The 17,941-nt window shown below is 43.6% G+C and overlaps 1 protein-coding gene across 1 annotated transcript in view; it reads right to left on the reverse strand.

The window, feature by feature from the left end:
* Nucleotides 1–16,933, reverse strand: part of LOC147717693 (butyrophilin-like protein 2) — a 157,589-nt gene extending 140,656 nt beyond the window's left edge. Inside the window, exon 1 of the mRNA XM_086924479.1 lies at nt 16,885–16,933. The gene's annotated coding sequence lies outside the window, so the exon portion shown is untranslated. The remainder of the gene's footprint in view (nt 1–16,884) is intronic.
* Nucleotides 16,934–17,941: the final 1,008 nt, after the last annotated feature.

Genomic DNA, 17,941 nt, shown 5'->3' on the forward strand with positions numbered 1-17,941 from the left:
TGTCTCTAGGGGAAGCTAAAGGGAAGCAGTGATGTCACAGAGGAATTGAGGGTGGTCTCTAAGGGTAGCTAAAGGGAAGCAGCGAGGTCACAGAGGCAGGAAATGGTGGGTGGGGCGCATTATAAAGGGACGTAGGGAGACTATGAAGAAGGGTGTGGGGAAGTCACTCAGAGCAGATAAAAGGAAGCGGAGAAGTTGAGATGGAGTGGGTGGGGGTTGAAGGAGCTTCACAGCTGCCACATTGTCTCTGTGCATGTCTGACATTTCTATAGTTGCTGTTTACCCACGTGTAGCATTTGCAAGGCTTGTGTGACACTTTAAGTGACACATAATCACAAGCAGAAAAGCAGTGCAATGCCGTGCCCCAGTTTCCATGTCTGCCAAAATGAGAAGTACTTAAAAATAGCCGGGATACCTTACTTAAAAAAAAAAACCTTTGAGACATTTATTTAGGAATTGGGGTTTTATATAGTCCATCTTCAGGGGTCTTGTGCGCATCAGAGAATTATTCATGCGCGCTGACTCAGCGAGACCTAAAAAAGTAATGTCTAAATCATATATAGAGAATCAGAAAGAAGTTATTTTTACTATTATCAGAATATACATAGTACGTGTTACCTATATTATTAGATTATACATAGTACATATGTACATATGTAACCCATATTAACCTAAATGAATTAAATGTCTATAAGACAGGAACTGATTATCTTTTTATTTTTTGCAGTACAAAGAAATGATTTCATGCAGTATGTTCCGAATGATCAAGTGCTCACAAATTTGAACAGGTGTGCAGTGATAAGTGACCAGTGAAACAACATTGCATCATAAGAGTTAAAAAAGACACATTACTACTGTTTTTTCTTTATTTTTGAAGTCCAATGATTAGAGTCTAAAGGTGTCTATTGTCAACGGCATTTCAGGGTCGAGTTAATGTGAGGTCATCATCAGGATAGGGCAGTAAGTCCCGAATATCTTCTGTATCAAAAGTAAGAGGGGTATCTTAATCATCCCTCATAGCCATAAAGGTGTCAGCTGGTCCACACATCTCCAATTAGGGGAAATTTGGGGAAATATTGTAGAGTGTGGGGTGGAAAAGGACAAAGTAAATTTGGTCACTGATGAGAATAAGCATATCTTGTCCAATGATTGAAATGTTTATGTTAAGTTGGTTGCAATTGATAAGGAACCTTATGTTCCACCAAAGTGTGAGATTGGTAATGAGGGGAAAAAAAAGAAGCCGTGCCAGATTATGGGTCTCCTTCAACATCATTTTTTTTAAATAAAAGTCTGTTTACCATGAAACTTGAACCCAATGACATCAAAGTTTTTGCTTTTGGTGAAAAAGCAAATAATATGATTGGGTATTTTGTGGCTGATATTAGTTTTATGCACAGGGCTATTTTATGCAATGATATGTAGTTATTGATGGTCAACATGTATTAGGGTTGGAAACATCAGGGCAAGTTAGTAGTGTCATTAATTCCTAATGATAATCCACAGTGTTTATTGCTGAAGGAGGGCAAATGGCCAATAGTTTAAAATTCAAGCATAATCGATTGGAAAAGTTATTAAATACTCACAAAGCAATTATTTCCTTATGAATTAGGAAAAGTGATTGGTTTCACACACCACATTCAGCTTATACATAATGAGTGTCCTGTTAAACATAAACAAAGGCATGTGCCACTCACTGTCTGTTGAGAAAGAATTTTCTATGATAATAAAAGGTATGTACAAAGAGGCATTAATGGATCTGTAGATTCAGCTGAATGGGTTTCTCTCATGCTATTAGTTAAGAAGAAAACTGGCAAGTTGAGGATATGTGTACATCTCAGGTCTTTAAATAAACAGATTGTAGTGTATTGCTATCTATTACCACACATTTAGAAACTGTTTGCAAAATTGGACAGAAGGGCATTATTATTCAGTTGGACAAGTGTAAATTCTTCCAGTAAATTCTTACGGTTGAAGGTGGATTATTTGGGTCATATAATTTCTGATGCTGGTATTTCACCAAGGAAAGATTACCTTGAGGTAATATTTGGAAAATGTCCCTCTCGGCAGGGCTAGCCCCAAACCCTGAGAATTAATGCATCTTCTTCTACAGGAGCAGAACCAACGCATCACATTTGGAACCCTCTGAACCAATGTATTTGCCTCTGTTGTGGGATCAGGGCCAAAGCAGCACCTCAGCTGCACTCCAAATCTTTCTCCATGTCCATGCAAAACAAGATCAAGGTACTTTTGTTAAGGAGGCCCAAACGGGTCCCTCTATCTGGCCCATGCTCCATGAGACTTAACTATTGACTTTGCCCTGGCCAGATATCCTATTGCTTCTAAGCGCTAATTTACAGTTATTCTTTAAAAAATCATACCTCAAGTTCTACTTATTGGGTTTTTGGGTCTTGTTTTATTTATTATATTAAATTCTCTTTTTCTAAACTGATGTGGATTCTTTTTGTGAGGTCGTTTCACTGTTTTACTGTTTAAAGTATTGCACAAATACTTTACACATTTTCCCTGAAGTTAAGCCTGACTACTCTGCAACAAGCTACCGGAAGGTGAGCACAGGTTAATTTAGACTGTTTGTGGCTTGGATGGTGGTTTCTGCTTGGACAGAATGCATACCTCTGCCAAACAGAAACCCAGTTTCTAGCAGCAATTAAGTCTATTCAGTCTACCAGTGATAAAGATCAACTCAGATCTTTATTTTTGAACATGCAAGTACTATTCCAGATTTGTAAAAATATTTAGCGGCATTTCTTTGCCTCTCTGGTTACTATTAAAAAAAGTTGTCAAATATGTAGATGGTGGAAAACAAGAACAAGCCTTTGTTACATTGAAAACACAGATTGTTAATTCTTCACCTTTATCTGCATACTCTTGCAATGCACGCAATGTTGTGACTGTTGATGTCAGTGCTAATGGTTTAGGAGCTAATTTGAGTTACTTTAAAGGTGATGTTGACTTTACTGTCACTTTTGCCTCTAGGGCTTTACCTTTTGCAGATTGTAAGTTTACAGCTGCTAAATAGGAGTCTTCAAGACGTATGTTTGGGGTAAATCATTTCAACTGAGGACAGATCATAAACGTCTTATTTCTTTCCTGTCCACGAATGGTGTTGAAAAGGCTTTGTCAAGAGTTATAAGAGTCTTAGCTAAATTATATTAATATATTTGCCAGGTATTAAAAATGTAGGAGATGACTGTTTATCAAGATTGTCGAAGAGTCAAGACAAACCAGCTGATGGAGATGATGTGGAAGAGTTATTTGTAGAATCTGTTTATGATGCTGTTTTCATTGGTTGGTCATATTCTTACTACAGCTAAATAAATTGAAACTTCATTGAAAGATGAAGAACGTAATTCTCTTCGAAAATACATTGTGGAAAGTTGACCTTTAGAAAACCATCTATCTAACCATCTATCTAACTACAAGAATTTTGGAAGATCAAGAATAGTTTATCCATTGAGGAGTTAGTTATGAAGGGCCAATGTTTTGTTCCACCTAAAAATATAAGATGTGACATTTTTTCTATTGCACATTTAGGCCATCTGGGGAAATCTGGTACCATTAAAAAGGCTGGAGAGTTTTTTTGATGAGCAATTATGGATGCTGACATTGTACGTTTTGTTAAGAATTTTGAGTTATGCCAGAATTCTGATAAAGTTTTGAAGACATTATGTGTCTATAATATTAGGAGAGTGATGGCTGGTGAGCCATGGAAGGACCTGGCTATAGATCTTTTAAGCCCATATGACGGTGTTGTTCCATGAAAATCTAATGCCTTAGTGGTTACTGACTATTTTTCAAGATGGAAAACCCAAATGAATATCTACACTCAATAATAATGAAGTCATTACATTTTCACAAGAATGTTTAAAAAAGGAGGAAATTCCAGCTTTGTATTTACCTCCAATGAATGGTTTAGTGGAAGGGTTGACTATATTGATTGTGGAAGCTGTTGAGTTAGCCAGCAAGTCTAGAATTGATGTAAAGAATTGTATTTCTGAGTTAATTTGGTCACACCATTGTATCCCTCATACATCTAATGGCTTTGTCCTTACTTGTTAATGAAAGGAAGAAAGCTGAGACAAGGACTAAATCCTAGTTGACTTAGTGGATGTACCGTTGAACGTTTCATGAGGGGTATTTATACCTAGCAAAAGATAATATAATGCGTTTGTGCAACAAATCTGATAATTGTCAATACATGGATTCCAAGTGTGCAAGGCCAAATTCTTTGCAAGTTGTAGATTGTCTAAAGATCAAGATTCCTAGACATGGCATCAAGGGAGACCCAACGTTTTCTAAGGCATGGAACGTCGCCATTGTCTTCCTAATATTGGTTCATGGTGGAGCCAAGATTTGCTAAAGTTAACAAAGATGTGTGTGTGAATGCTGATGAAATCTACATGCCAGATTTTGTTGTTGATTCAGTAGGTAGTTCTGTGAATAATGTGAATAACAATATTTTTGGGGTGCACCAAACATCAATACTTTACTAACTGAATGATCTTCAAGAGGTAGTAGAATTGTACTCAATGCAAAATCTTCTAAAAAGTTGAATGATTTTGAATGATGCTGTTATGTATTATTTTGTAAACTTTCGTGTAACATGAAACTTCATGCTTTTCTTTTGTTTTTTTAATTTGTTTTGTTTCTTGAAAGGTAGGTGGTGCTTTCAAGTATTACATGTTCTAGTAGTGAAAGACTCCTAAAATGTTTTTTCGCTCCTGTAAGGTCTACATTTCCCATAGGATAACATTGGCATACCTGATTACTTTTAATAAGTGTTAACTTCTGATTGGGAAGAGGTAGACATGTCATGTTTAGTCTCAAATGAAGCGTAATCTAAAATCTTCTTTACTGGTAAAATCGGATCATAAGTCCTAATTCTGAAAATCCCACTTTTAGAAATTTTGCATTTTTTTGTCCTAACTATTTAGTACCTGCTGCCAGTGTTCACAGTCACGTTGCCCAGCTGATAGGCTTTGTTTATTCCTCTAAGACAGTACAAGAATAGGGCTTAGGTGTGGACAGAATGGGCCATCCCGACAGCATGAATGGGGCAAAGGTGTCATCTGCCACACTTGCACATCGAAAGGGTTCGCCTCCACCACGCACAAAGAAACCTAACACTAGCTTTTTGTCAAAGAAAGGGGGAAGGAGCACACTACCATTCATCCCAGCACAGTTCACCCCATTGTATTTTAGTAAACGTGGCATGCTTACTTCAAAGTTGCTGTAGTTTTTCACCACGGTTGGTACATAGAGTGCTGTTGTCTCTAGACATGTGTTTCTGGGATTGGTCTTCCATCAATAGAGAGCAGAAGTAGTAGAGAGAAAAGATGTATCATCCGGGTTTGCTAGAAATATTGCCCAAGTCTTCACAATTCCCAGTACTACTCAAAGGCACACAGCTGCATCTTAGGAAAGCTTGTCAGCTTGTTGGCTCAAGGAAGCCCTTTAAACAGAGAGGGGGGAGGGAGCACACAGCCTCTCATATCAGCACTGTTCGCCCCAATGCCTTCCGGTAAATGCAGTATGCTTACTTCAAAGTTTCTGTTGTTTTTCACTACAGTTGGTGCAGATAGTGCTGTTATCTCTGGACATGTGTTGCTGGGGGTAGCCCTTCATTAGTAGAGAGAAGTGTCATATGAGCACATTCTAAGATCAGGTACAACACCACCACGTGTCTATTGTTGAACACTAAACATTATTATTATTATTATTATTAATGAGTTTTATATCGCGCGTGGTTACCCTTGGGCATCCCAGCGCTCATCCAGAGAGACATACCATATCAGGAACAAAAGCGTTAGGCAGGGAACAGATGAGTCTTTAAAAGTTTGCGAAAACGTAAGGTGCCCGTTTCGGAGCGCAGGTCCAGCGGGAGGGAATTCCACAATGTTGCCACATTTATGGAAAATCTTCTACCACCGGTCCTGGCCTTCCTTACTCTCGCGACTTGCAGCAGATGTTGGTGATCTGAGCGAAGGGAACGGGGGGCTTTGTAGGATTGCACCATACCCCGTAGGATAGGTGGCCCTTTCCCCTGCAGAATTTTATGGGCGATACAAAGTGCTTTAAACTTCACCCTCTCTCTAATAGGGAGCCAATGAAGCGCCTTCAGCGCGGGGCGAGCTGATTGCCGCCTGGGAAGGTCCGTCAAGAGCCTGGCAGCAGCATTTTGTACTTGCTGCAGTTTGTTTAACGTTGCCTCTGGAGCCCCTAGAAACAACGCATTGCTGTAATCCAGCCGTGAAATGATGAGCCCCTGAATTAGTAACCTCCTGGAGGCTATCGGGAGGAGGGGTAGGATCTTTCCGGGCTGACCTGAGCAGGCCGAAACACACGCCTGCGGTCTTTTTTGCGTGTGACTTAAAAGACAGGTCCTGCTCCAGCCACACCCCCAAGCTCTTAATCTCCTGTTTAGGGGTGGGTGGCGCTCCCAGACAACTAGGCCAGCTACTGGGGGACAAGGAGGGAGGGGAGTTCCCCAGCATCATCATCAGTTCGGTTTTTGAACCGTTAAGTTTAAGTGCTGAGTTGCACATCCAAGTAAAGATCTTCAGTTTCATAACTTTTATTCGATTATAAAATTACATAATCATAAAAAGTAAAGATCTTAGCTAAGCATGTGTGCAGCCGATCGGGTTGGTTCACTGACTGGGGAAGCCCTACCACCAGCTGGGCATCATCAGCGTAGCTGATAATCTTGATACCCAGTGGCAGCACCACACTCTCCAGTGGGGCCATATAAATGTTGAACAATGTGGGGCTCAACGATGAGCCCTGTGGTACACCACACTGGAGGGGGACCGATGTTAACTTCTCGTGGCCTTCCCAGACCTCAAACGTCCGATCTTCCAAAAAGGACGCGAGCCATTTCAGGGCCATCCCGGAGACCCCCACCCTCGACAGCCGTTGGAGTAGCACCTGGTGGTCTACGGTGTCAAATGCCGCACTGAAGTCCAGGAGGATCACTGCCACCGATCCCCCTGAATCCAAAATGCTCCTGGCATTCTCCACGACTGCCAGCAAGGCAGTGTCCGTCCCCTGGCCGGGGCGAAAACCTGTTTGGGAGTCGCCCAAAAGTGAGTTGGATTCCAAGAAACCCGATAGGCTACTATTCACAAGTTTCTCCGCCACCTTGCTAAGGCCGGGGAGCAAGGAAATAGGCCTAAAGTTAGCAAGGTCGGCGGGGTCCAGGCTAGGCTTCTTCAAGAGAGCCTTAACTACCGCTCCCTTCCAACTGGGGGGCACCACTCCTTGAGTGAGGGATAGATTTATAAGGTCCGTCACTGGGCCGCCGATAGTAGAGGCTACCTGCTTCAGATATTTCATTGGTACAGGGTCTCTCGGAGACCTACTCTTCACGGTCGCCAAGACCCTGAGAGCTGCTTCCTCAGTAACTGGACCGAAGGAGTTCAACTCCGCCGTCCGCACCCTGGGCAGAGACCCTGGATTACCAACAGAGAGTGTCTCCTGGGCTGGCCGAGGTAAGGATGCCAAGATGTTTTCTATTTTGGTTTTGAAAAAGGAGGCAAGTTCTGAGCATTTCTCACGTGGTTTATCGTGAATGACCGGAGGTTCGGGGGTTTTCAAGAGTTCTCTGATGACCTTAAACTATTCTTTCGAGGAGTTGGAAGAGAGGCCTATTCTCTCCTTGAAAAACTCAGATTTCGCTACCCGGATGGCAGATTTATAGGTACTAAGAGCCACCCGATATTCACTCCGGCTCACTTCGCTCCAGTCCTTCCTCCAGGTCCGCTCCAACCTCTTGCAGCCCTTCCTCAGTGTTCTCAGCTCTGGCGTATACCAGGGGGCTGATCCCACTCTCCTACCCCTAGTAAGAAGTCTTTTCTTAGGGAGGATGACGTCGAGCGAGTTGGTCAGCCAGGTGTTTAAATTCTCGTCAGCTACTAACGGGTCAGGCCCGGAAGAAGGCCGGGACGCCTCCAAATGTACCGCCCAGATGTCCACTGGGAGCCTAGACCAAGCTCTTTCCACCGTGTATACCCTAGGTGTTGATGCCACTGGGACGTCAAACTGCCACCGGGCCGGACCCATAAAATGGTCTGTCCAGGGCAAAGCCAGCGCGGGCAGTACTTTGATGCGATCCGAGTTGAAAAAATAGGATCGAGCAGGTGTCCCTTCCTGTGCGTTGCACCGGAAATGACCAGGTTAATCTCAAATGCTTTAAGATCACACTGCAGATCTACTCCCAGGGAATTAAAGGGGTCATCGAAATGGATGTTAAAATCCCCCATTGCCACAAAGTTGTCAGTGGAGGAGGCAAGGAGCGCGACCGTTTCTAAAAAGGAATTGAGGAAATTACTTCGACAAACGGCGCCGGGAACAACAAGAGGGGGAACTAAGCTAACCAGGTGTACCCGCCTGATTTTGCTGTTCGTACGTTACAGTTGCAAACTTTTTCTCCTCCCGGTCATGGCCCTTTTAAGAACTCAATAAGGTTCGAATTATACTACGCGCTTAAGGCGCCTTCATCACACTCTCGCCCGCATGGGTTTTTGGCCACAACACTAAAATCTCGGCTTTCATCGGAACTAGGCCCTGAAGATTCGCAGCTTGTTTCCCTGCGATGAAACACGTGTTGGCCACAACAAGAGGAACAATAAAGTTTTCTCCATATCAAGGATTCTTCTCCATTATAAATTTCTTTCTGGATACATTGGTTTTTGACTTTATAACATTGTTGATGTGCTTCCATTACTAATGTTACTCCCAACCTGAGACCATTGAGTTCCAAATACTTTCTTCCTAGAGCAGGGGCTTCTGTTGCTTTTATACACTTGTGTGGATTTCTGATCCACCTTCGAGCGGTTACGAGGGATTACCGCCCGCCCCATTGCCTGGAAAAACAATACCTGACAACCATAAAATATCCTACGGTTACCCGGCTGTGCGCCTTTCACAATCTGGAATACCTTAAACCCTCTCAGTAGATCTATATCTCTTTGGGTGCATGAGTTACTAAGCAAAAATACTCATCTGTTACCACAATTTCCTTGGGGAGTCAAAATTGTCATGTTTTGAGGTTACACAATTCATTTGTTACCTTGTCAGGTTAGAGGTATAGATGGTGCACTTTGAGGTAGCAATACTTATGGACAACATGTCCTAGGGGTGTGCGTAGAATCGGACTCACACAACACTGACTTTATGTTGTTCAACCAACACACAGTTCTTGCTGAGAAAGTATAAGCTGTACAACAGCAGGAGTAGTAGAGAGAAAACAAAAGTAATCTGGGTTTGTGGAAAACGCTACCAAGGCTTCACAGTTTGCAGTACCACTCACAGGCACACAGGTGCATACCAGGGGAGCTTTTTGGCTCAAGTAAACCTTTTAAAAAGAGAGGGAGGAAGGAGCACACTGCCTTTCATCCCAGCAGAGTTCAGCCCATTACATTCTGGTAAATGCAGAAAGCTTATTTAAAAACTGCTGTAGTTTATTTCCACAGTTGGTGCAGATAGTGCTGTTATCGCTAGACACATGCTTCTTGGTTTAGCCCTTTATCAGTAGGAGGCAGAAGTAGTAGAGAGAAATGAAAAGTCATCTGGGTTTGCTTGAAATGCTTACCAAGTCTTCACAGGTCGCAGTACCACTCACAGGCACACATGTGCATCCCAAGAGAGCTAGTTGGTTCAAGCGAACCTTTTAAATAGAAAGTGGGGAAGGAACACACTGCCTCTCATCTTAGATAGATAGATAGATAGATAGATAGATAGATAGATAGATAGATAGATAGATAGATAGATAGATAGATAGATAGATAGATAGATAGATAGATAGATAGATAGATAGATAGATAGATAGATAGATAGATAGTTCAGGTTCCCCTCAGCACAATGAGGGCCAGGCCTGGATGACAAAGACAATTCCCAGAGCACGGTAGGGAAAAGGGTTCCCTGCAGCCTGAAGAGCCAGGTTCACCAGAGCTTTGCTTTGGTGGTCGTTGCAAAATGAAATATTTTGGCATGAATGGGCCTGTTCACGGTCGCGAAGAGACTGAAGCTTCAGGATTTCTTCTTTTCACTTGAGGAGTGCACCTTGATGCCTGCCAAGGGCCCAAGACCTGGGGAGGCACCTCTTAGGTGTCAGGGACTGACTGTAGCAGAAGCCTGCAGGGCTTAGGCAGATCCAGGTACAGGAGGTCCTGCTGCAGTAGGTTAGCCCGCCAGTTGCAGGGAGTCTCCTGGAGCTGGTTGTGATACTGTTGTTTGGAAGAGAAGGCCAGCCAACAGACCCTTGGAGTCACGAAGGCTAATTTGGGATGAAGTGAGCAGGTCCAGCCTTTATTCTCAGTGAACAGGTAGGCCTCCAGCAACAGCAGGGTAGTCTTCTGGAGTGAATACAGGTTCTGGAGAGTTCTGAAGGTTTGGTCTGAGGGTGCAATATTTATACCTGGCGCCTGCTTTGAAGTGGAAGAAACCTCTATACTTTCCCCCATATCTGGAATTCCCTTCGATCCCCTGCCTGGACTCCAAGGAGTCTGGAGCGACAATAGCCTGGTGGCAAGTTTGTTGTCACTGTGCTGAAGCAGCTCTTTTAAATTTAATTGGGGCAGAGAACAGCTCTGACCCTCCCATCAAATGCGTAGTTTCAGGGGAGGGGAGATTTGGGACATTACACCCCGCTGCAAAATGTATACTGTGATGAATAGTTGGGTACAGGTGCTTTCAGACAGGTATCGTGAGGTGTCTGTCGAATATCACCTTCGATTTTAACATGACCACAGTGAACACAAACTCTCTCTTTCCCTCTCTCTCTTGTCTCTGCCTTTCAACCTGGTATTTTGAAAACTATTGTGTTTTTAATGACACCCTAACAGTTTGCATTCTTGTGTATCCTCATGTCCTGCAGCTCATAAAATGTATTTTTAACTTTTTAATGTTAGAGTGGTTGTTCATAAATCTGCAACGTACACCCCCTCAATCTTACTGCCTAAGCTACTCCCCTGCTACCCATATTAACAGGATGGCTCTTCCTGACAACACCTAGTCCCCCTTTGTCTCACTGTCTGGGTGGATACACAAAGGCCAACTGCCAACTACACCTAGTCATGTGGCCCCGGATACAGGCTGCTAGTACCATTGATTAGGACAAGAAAATTAAAACTTTTTATAAGTGGCATTTTTTCAGATTTCTGACTTACAAGCTGACTTTACCATTTAAGAAGGTTTTAAATTACAATTCGTTTGAGTATACACATGACTTTCCTACCTGTTCCCAATCAAACGTTACCACTTATTAACTGTAATAAGGTAACCCAATGTTATCCTATGGGAGAGGTACGCCTTACAGTAGGGAAACAATTATTTAGGAGTGTTTTTACTACCAGGACATGTAACACGTCAATGTGCATTATAAGTGGTTCCTTTTGCTACAGCGGCTGTATGATGATGCGTCACAATCCTTTACTATGCATGCTTTTACCACCCAGCCTTAACCACACATGCCTTTACCAAGCATCTTTACCACACATGCCAAGTATTATAAGGGAAATAAAAACCCTATATACACATATATGCACAGTATTGCCATCATTATTGACATAGAACATGTCATGAGTGATGTGTTATGTGAGGTAATTAGCAGTGCATGGCGAGAATGCAAGTTATTGTTACATAAGGTCACAAGTTATAGTTACTTGAGATAACGATAACTAGTGAATTTGAATGGTTTTATGAATTTAAAATGATTTGTATTAACTGACATTTTCACGTAACTATAATGTAACTATAATCTGTGGGGGGGGTTCTGTGAATCTCTATTTTTTTAAATGTAACTTAAGATATCTACCCCAATGCAGGCGTGGGGTTGGCCATATACCCGGGCTTGAGGGTGTCGGGCGCCTACTCACCAAACAGTATGACCTCCCCACCACGCAGGCCTGACTATGTCATGGAACAGTATATAGGGTGTTGTTTTAAGTAGGGCAGATCTACTGGCTTGGTCACAGGGTCAAAATATAAAAAATGTTGGGCCAGTTGGTTTTATCATGGGGTCAGCACATGAACATATATTAAGCAGACCTACTGTTTTCTTCAAAAAGTCATCAATCTCTGTAATCAAACTTAATTTAATAAATTTGCATATTGCAATATTTAATAATAGAGACGTCACAAATTATGTTGTGCTCCTTGCACATAGAAGTGAATAATAAATGAACGGCTCCTACCACTCATTTATTATTCCTTTAAAAATGATTTCTTTTTATTTGTGGGTGTCCCTGTTCTACCCAGCACACCTACAGTTTATATTAAGTTTGGGGCCTTGATGGTTTCCTCTAGGTCCCTGCCGCTGTTCCGCTATCACCCATCAACTTTAGAAATATTTTTCTGTGCTTTCACCAGGAGGGAGCAAAGTTGGCTTCCCTGTACGGGAGAGTGCAGACATGGGAATCAAGTATACATTCCTTAAAAGCACTCTTCTGGGCAGGGAACACAGTAGTGTCCCAGGCGATGAGGTCTCCAGGACACTACTTTTATATCGTCCTGGGGCCAGACGGAGGCTCAGGTAGGGGGTCGTGATGTCCCTTTTCCTTAAAATTAATGGCCCAGGTCGACGGGGCGGAAGCTCTTCTCCCCAAAACTATTTGATTGGGCCGAGAGAATTGGGTCCCTGGGGCCCTGAAGAGACTCAGGGAGGGGTGGCGGTGTAAGTTCCCCTCCCTAAAACTATTACTTAGGGCCCAGGAGATGAGGGAGACAGGCTGATTGCCCCTCCCCATAATAAAACAATTGATTGGAGTCCTTGGGGATACCTGAGGCTCAGGAAGGGGGACACATGCCCCCTTCCTCAAAATATAGGTTCCACCAACCCACAGGGACCCTAGCCCCCACTGGGGGGAGTTAGGGGCATATTTACAAGCCCCTATCGACACAGGAGCGTCACTTTTTTGTTATTCCTGTGGCAATACGGGCTTACCTGGTGTACAAGGCAGTGTTAAGCCACTTAAACAGCAAAACACCATGCATGATTGTTTATGTGCAGGAAGGGGCCCCTTCCTGCACATAAACAATCATTTTTAAAATGACGAGTTGCAACTTCTATGTTTGCTGCCCAAAGCAGCATACATAGAAGTTACAAATCGCCTTTTAATATTATTTATGGGAAGGAAGGGACACCTTTCTGCACATAAACAATCATTCCCATAATGAGGGCACCTTTGCACTATGGTGCAAGGGAGCCTGCATTGGCGCTACACAGATGAAATTTGCGCCGGTGCAGAAGGAAACGCAGGGCTGCACCGTATTGTAAATGCGGTGCAGCCCTGCTTTGCAGCAGTGGCGGAGTGTGGCGTTCAGCCAAAGAGGCTAAGGCGCACTCCGTCACTTCTTTATAAATATGCCCCTTATTTTTCCAAAGCTCAGGAGCATGCCCTTTTATGTGAATCCTCCACAGATATGCATTTACCGTTAAAAAATTGCCATGGGGAGGGACTCGTCTGTGACCCCCTCCATCAGGCTGGGGGTGCTGGGTACCCCATATTTGTTTTCCTTTCTTACAGGAGAGGGGACTGTGTCCCTGAGTCCTAAAATGGCTTCCGCCACATCTTTGATGATATGGTGCAGCAAATCATATCTTATCTTTAGATGTGTCAGCTCTTGGTTCTTCCGTGGCATGATATGTACATGCATTATAAATCTTCATTTCTCAAAAAACGACTTAACTGATTTACACAATATCACACTTTCTGGACCAAGATATAGCTTTCTGCCAAATTTGGTGTAATTCCGTTCAGCCATTTTGGCTGTAGCCATGTCTAATTTTCCTATAGAAAATTGCATTGGGAAAACACGTTTTGGCACCATCCCCTTTTTCTTAACCCTACTTCACGTATCACTATGAAACTTTTGTCCAGGAAGGAGCTAAGGTGGACTAACTTTTCTTTATTAACCCCTTCCATGCTATGATCGTCGGTTGGCCTGTGCTTATGACGGAACCGTTCCGTCATGGTTCCATTGGTTCTTTACAACCTTCAGCACCGCAGCGGAATTCGCGCAGCGCTGAAGGGGTTAAGCTTTGTGAGGATTAGTCGGACGGTGCCACAGTTGTTAGTTAACAACAAAATGCCCTTCCCATGCTAACGGGGTTCTCCCAGCTTTACTTATTTATATAATATTATATATGTATAGCACTAGCACTTTGAAACCCATTTGCACAAATGGAATAAAAAATTAGAACTATTGTGAATTAGCATGTTGCAGAGCACGGGTACTTTTCACAGAGGTTTAAAAAGTAGGAGTGGCACACAACAATAAAATATGCAATGAAAAAGGTTTATAAAAACATGTTAAACAGAAAATGAAAATTAGAAGATAAAAAGTGCAAAGGAGAGAAAATAGAAAAAAGAGTGGATGGAACAATTTCAAGAGTATGTTTACCGTGTCTATGATGTTCTTGAACTGCGACAAGGTATATATGTGGCAAGAGGAATGGCGCTCATTGTGTGCGAACAAGCAAGTGAGAACTGTTGAAACATGTTAAAATTGTGCAGAAAATCATCCTCGTGATGTCAGTGCCTTTTTCTTCAGGAGAGACTGGAATTGGTTGATATATATTGGTTTGATATAGTTATACTAAATATATGAAATTACTATTATATGTACTTTTAAACTCCCTAACCTGCCTTTTCCAATACCCAGCTTTAAACCTTAAAATGACCCATACCTTCCTTTACTGCTACCCACCCCTTAACCCAAAAATGACCATTCCCTCCTTTTACCACTACCCATTACTAAACCCAAAAATTAGCCATGCCTCGAAAAATCTTACAAATGTAATTAGACCTGCAGATCCAGTAACCGGAAGAATCTACTCAACCCACATGCAGTGTACTTGAACTAGTGAACTAGGCCCACATTTTTTTTAAACATTAGCAGCGACCCAGGTTTAACAAAGCATAAGTTTGGGGAAGGGGAGAGCCTCCCCTGACAACCGAAATGTATTGCCATTATTCCTGTGGGTGGAAAGTGGGGAGGCCCGGAGACAGGACTTCATTTAGAAATTGCAGGAACTTTATTGAAGGGGCTGCTGATGAATTCTTTCAGAGCACTGCCATTGGTGCATGATGGTGTGGCTGTAGGTTCTGTTGTTGAAGGTGAGTACGTTTCTTTGCCAGGACTGTTCTTTATGTATGTCCTTATGGTTCAGAAAGGACAAGGGGGGGGGGGGATTTCACACTTCATTGTGCTTATGCTGTGGGTGCTCCAGATTGGAGCCAGATTCAGTGTTCCCTGCTGTGATAAGGTTTACACAGACAGCATAAGCAGGACACTTGACAAGTGAGCCATACTTCTCCACATTGCTGAAGGTTTGGCTGCTCAACAAGGGCCTCCAGCCACATTTAGGGGGTCATTACGATTGCGGTTGTTCCGCATCCTCGGGGCCGGCGGAAGCCACCGCCGGCCCCGAGGATGCGGAAAAACCGCAGCGGACTGACCAAAGACCCACCGCCACATTAGGATGGCTGGTGGGTCCTGGTTTCAGTCCGCAGCTTTTCCGCCGCGGTCGGATTACAACCGCGGCGGAAAAGCTCTAATATGGTGACGGTGTCTTCCAGACACCGTCCACCATATTAGGATGGCCAGTGAGTTATGCTTTTCTGCGGCGGCTTTTCCGCCGTGGAAAAGCATACGGAACTTCACTGCGGGGGCCCGTTGCGGGCCCCCTAGGTGAAAGGGGGTGGGGGGTGCACATGGGGGGTACCTATGGTACCCCCCTGCATTTGCATGCAGAAAGCGGCAGGCACCGCGCGGTGCCTGCCTCTTTCTGCATGCAAATGTAATGCGTGCATTTTTAACATTGCCGCGGGTGCAGCTTGAAGCTGCACCCGCCGCAATGTTAAAAATAGAGGATGTGACTGCCAGGGTGGCGGTCACATCCTAATTGCACAGGAGGGAACTCCGCATGCCATGTGGAGGTTCCCTCCTGCTCTGGGGTCCCGTCCGCGATCCTAATCGACCCCTAAGTGAGTTTGGAGTAAGAGGCTATGAAGTAATGTAGCAGTTCAGGCTTCAGCTTTCCCGTCATACGGGGCAAGTAGGTCTGAAAACGGTCTCTCCCTGAATAAACTGTCTTGCCATAGCAAGTGGGCGGGTAGGGTTTTCAAGGGCTGTTACCCGTACCTTCCTTTACCACTATCCACTATCTACTCCTGATTCAGTTTCAAAAGACAATTTCATTTATAATATTTGCAAAGTATGCACGTTCTTTCAAATTCAATATAATTTCGTTCATAATAAGTGCATAGTATGCATGTTCTTTCAAATACAATATAATTGTATATATTGTCTAGAGTCCTACTTTGTTTTCTCCAGTCGGCTGAATATGCATCACCAATGTGCCCACAATTCTTGGAAATGGAGAAAGGGACAGCGTAATGTGTGTTCTTTATTGGACATGTTGAAAGTAGTCTAATGTGCTTAGAATCTACTATGTCCGTTTAGTTTTTCCAGCAAAATGCAAACCGTAATGCTAGAAAATGCGACATACTGCAATGACCCATGTCCTCCACCTCACTGACCTCGGCTCCCCAGCATGTCCCTGATAAACGTCCAGTTTCACTGTTCGCTGTTACGACCGCTCATTCCCTCGAATTCGTTTCCGCTGCTTCAGGAGAAGCTCGAATTCGTTTCCGCTGCTTCAGGAGAAGCCAGGGATCACCCCACAAATCACGGAGACCCGGTCACACGAGCGCTCACAGGAGCACACCAGTGTCTGTGCACTGGAGGTTCAGCAGGGAGAAGGTGCAGACCTGTGCCTCCTGCGTAGGCATCTGCGGAAACACTATTTACTCTAGAAGTTGACCTCACTGGTGTAAAATAAAATGAAATGTCTTCACCCACCTGTGCACTGAGGGGGACGCCTGCCTCTTCGTCTGCCTCCAAGTGATTTTCTTTCTGGGAGTCAGGATTTCAGCTTTTGTGGGACTGGGTTAACTGGCTGGTGTCCAGAGCTGACAGCAAGTAACCAATCGGCAGGCTCCAATGACGTAAATCGTGTTGCAATTACTTCTAGGGAAGTGACCTTCTATGTTGACCTGTAGTCTGTTTACATGCGCAAGCCAAAAGTCAACAGATTTAACGTTTTAACTAGAAATTACAGATTCAAATATTTTTTGATCTCAAGTCAGACCGTCAATGAGGGGTTTTAGCACAATTCATTTTACAGTCTAATGTGCTACTCGGGTACATACATGATACATGTGTGCAATAAAGAGATGCAGAGAGTGGGGTAGTGATATATGTCTGCAATAAAAGAGTTGCAAAGAGTGGGGTAGTAACATAGGTGCACAATAAAAAGATGCAGAGAGTGGGGTAGTAACATAGGTGCACAATAAAAAGATGCAGAGTGGGGTAGTAATGTATGTGTGAAATAAAGTGATTCAGAGAGTAGGATAGTGATATATGTGTGCAATGAAGAGCTGCAGAGAGTGGTGCAGCGATACATGTGTGCAATAACGAGATGTAGAGAGTTGGGTAGTTGTATATGTCTGCAATAAAAGAGTGGGGTAGTAATATATGTGCACAATAAAGAGATGCTGCCATAGGTGTGGCAGGGTATGCTCAGACGTGAGTCCCTTGCTCACTTTGCCACTGGATTCAAGCAAGCCGGGCTGAAGACGGCTGGAATGCCAGAAACCGGTCCTCGGAAGCTTGTTTCCAGTCCATGGAGACATGGCTTGGCAGTTCGGGCTGGACTGTTCCCATGAGGCACAGGGTCAGCCTGATTTGCATATGGCCATGTCTGAACTGGGGTGGCAGAGTGGGCTAAAGAACGGTGATGGATTAAACCCAGATCTTTTGACTGGGTGTGAGTGTTTGATTGATTCAGATTCTCCGTCCATCACCACCCCCCTTTTGTACCGCTTTTGGCCGCCATTAGTGTGGCAGGGTATGCTCA

This window comes from Lissotriton vulgaris, chromosome 5 (assembly GCF_964263255.1).
Source record: "Lissotriton vulgaris chromosome 5, aLisVul1.2, whole genome shotgun sequence".
NCBI lineage: Eukaryota > Metazoa > Chordata > Amphibia > Caudata > Salamandridae > Lissotriton > Lissotriton vulgaris.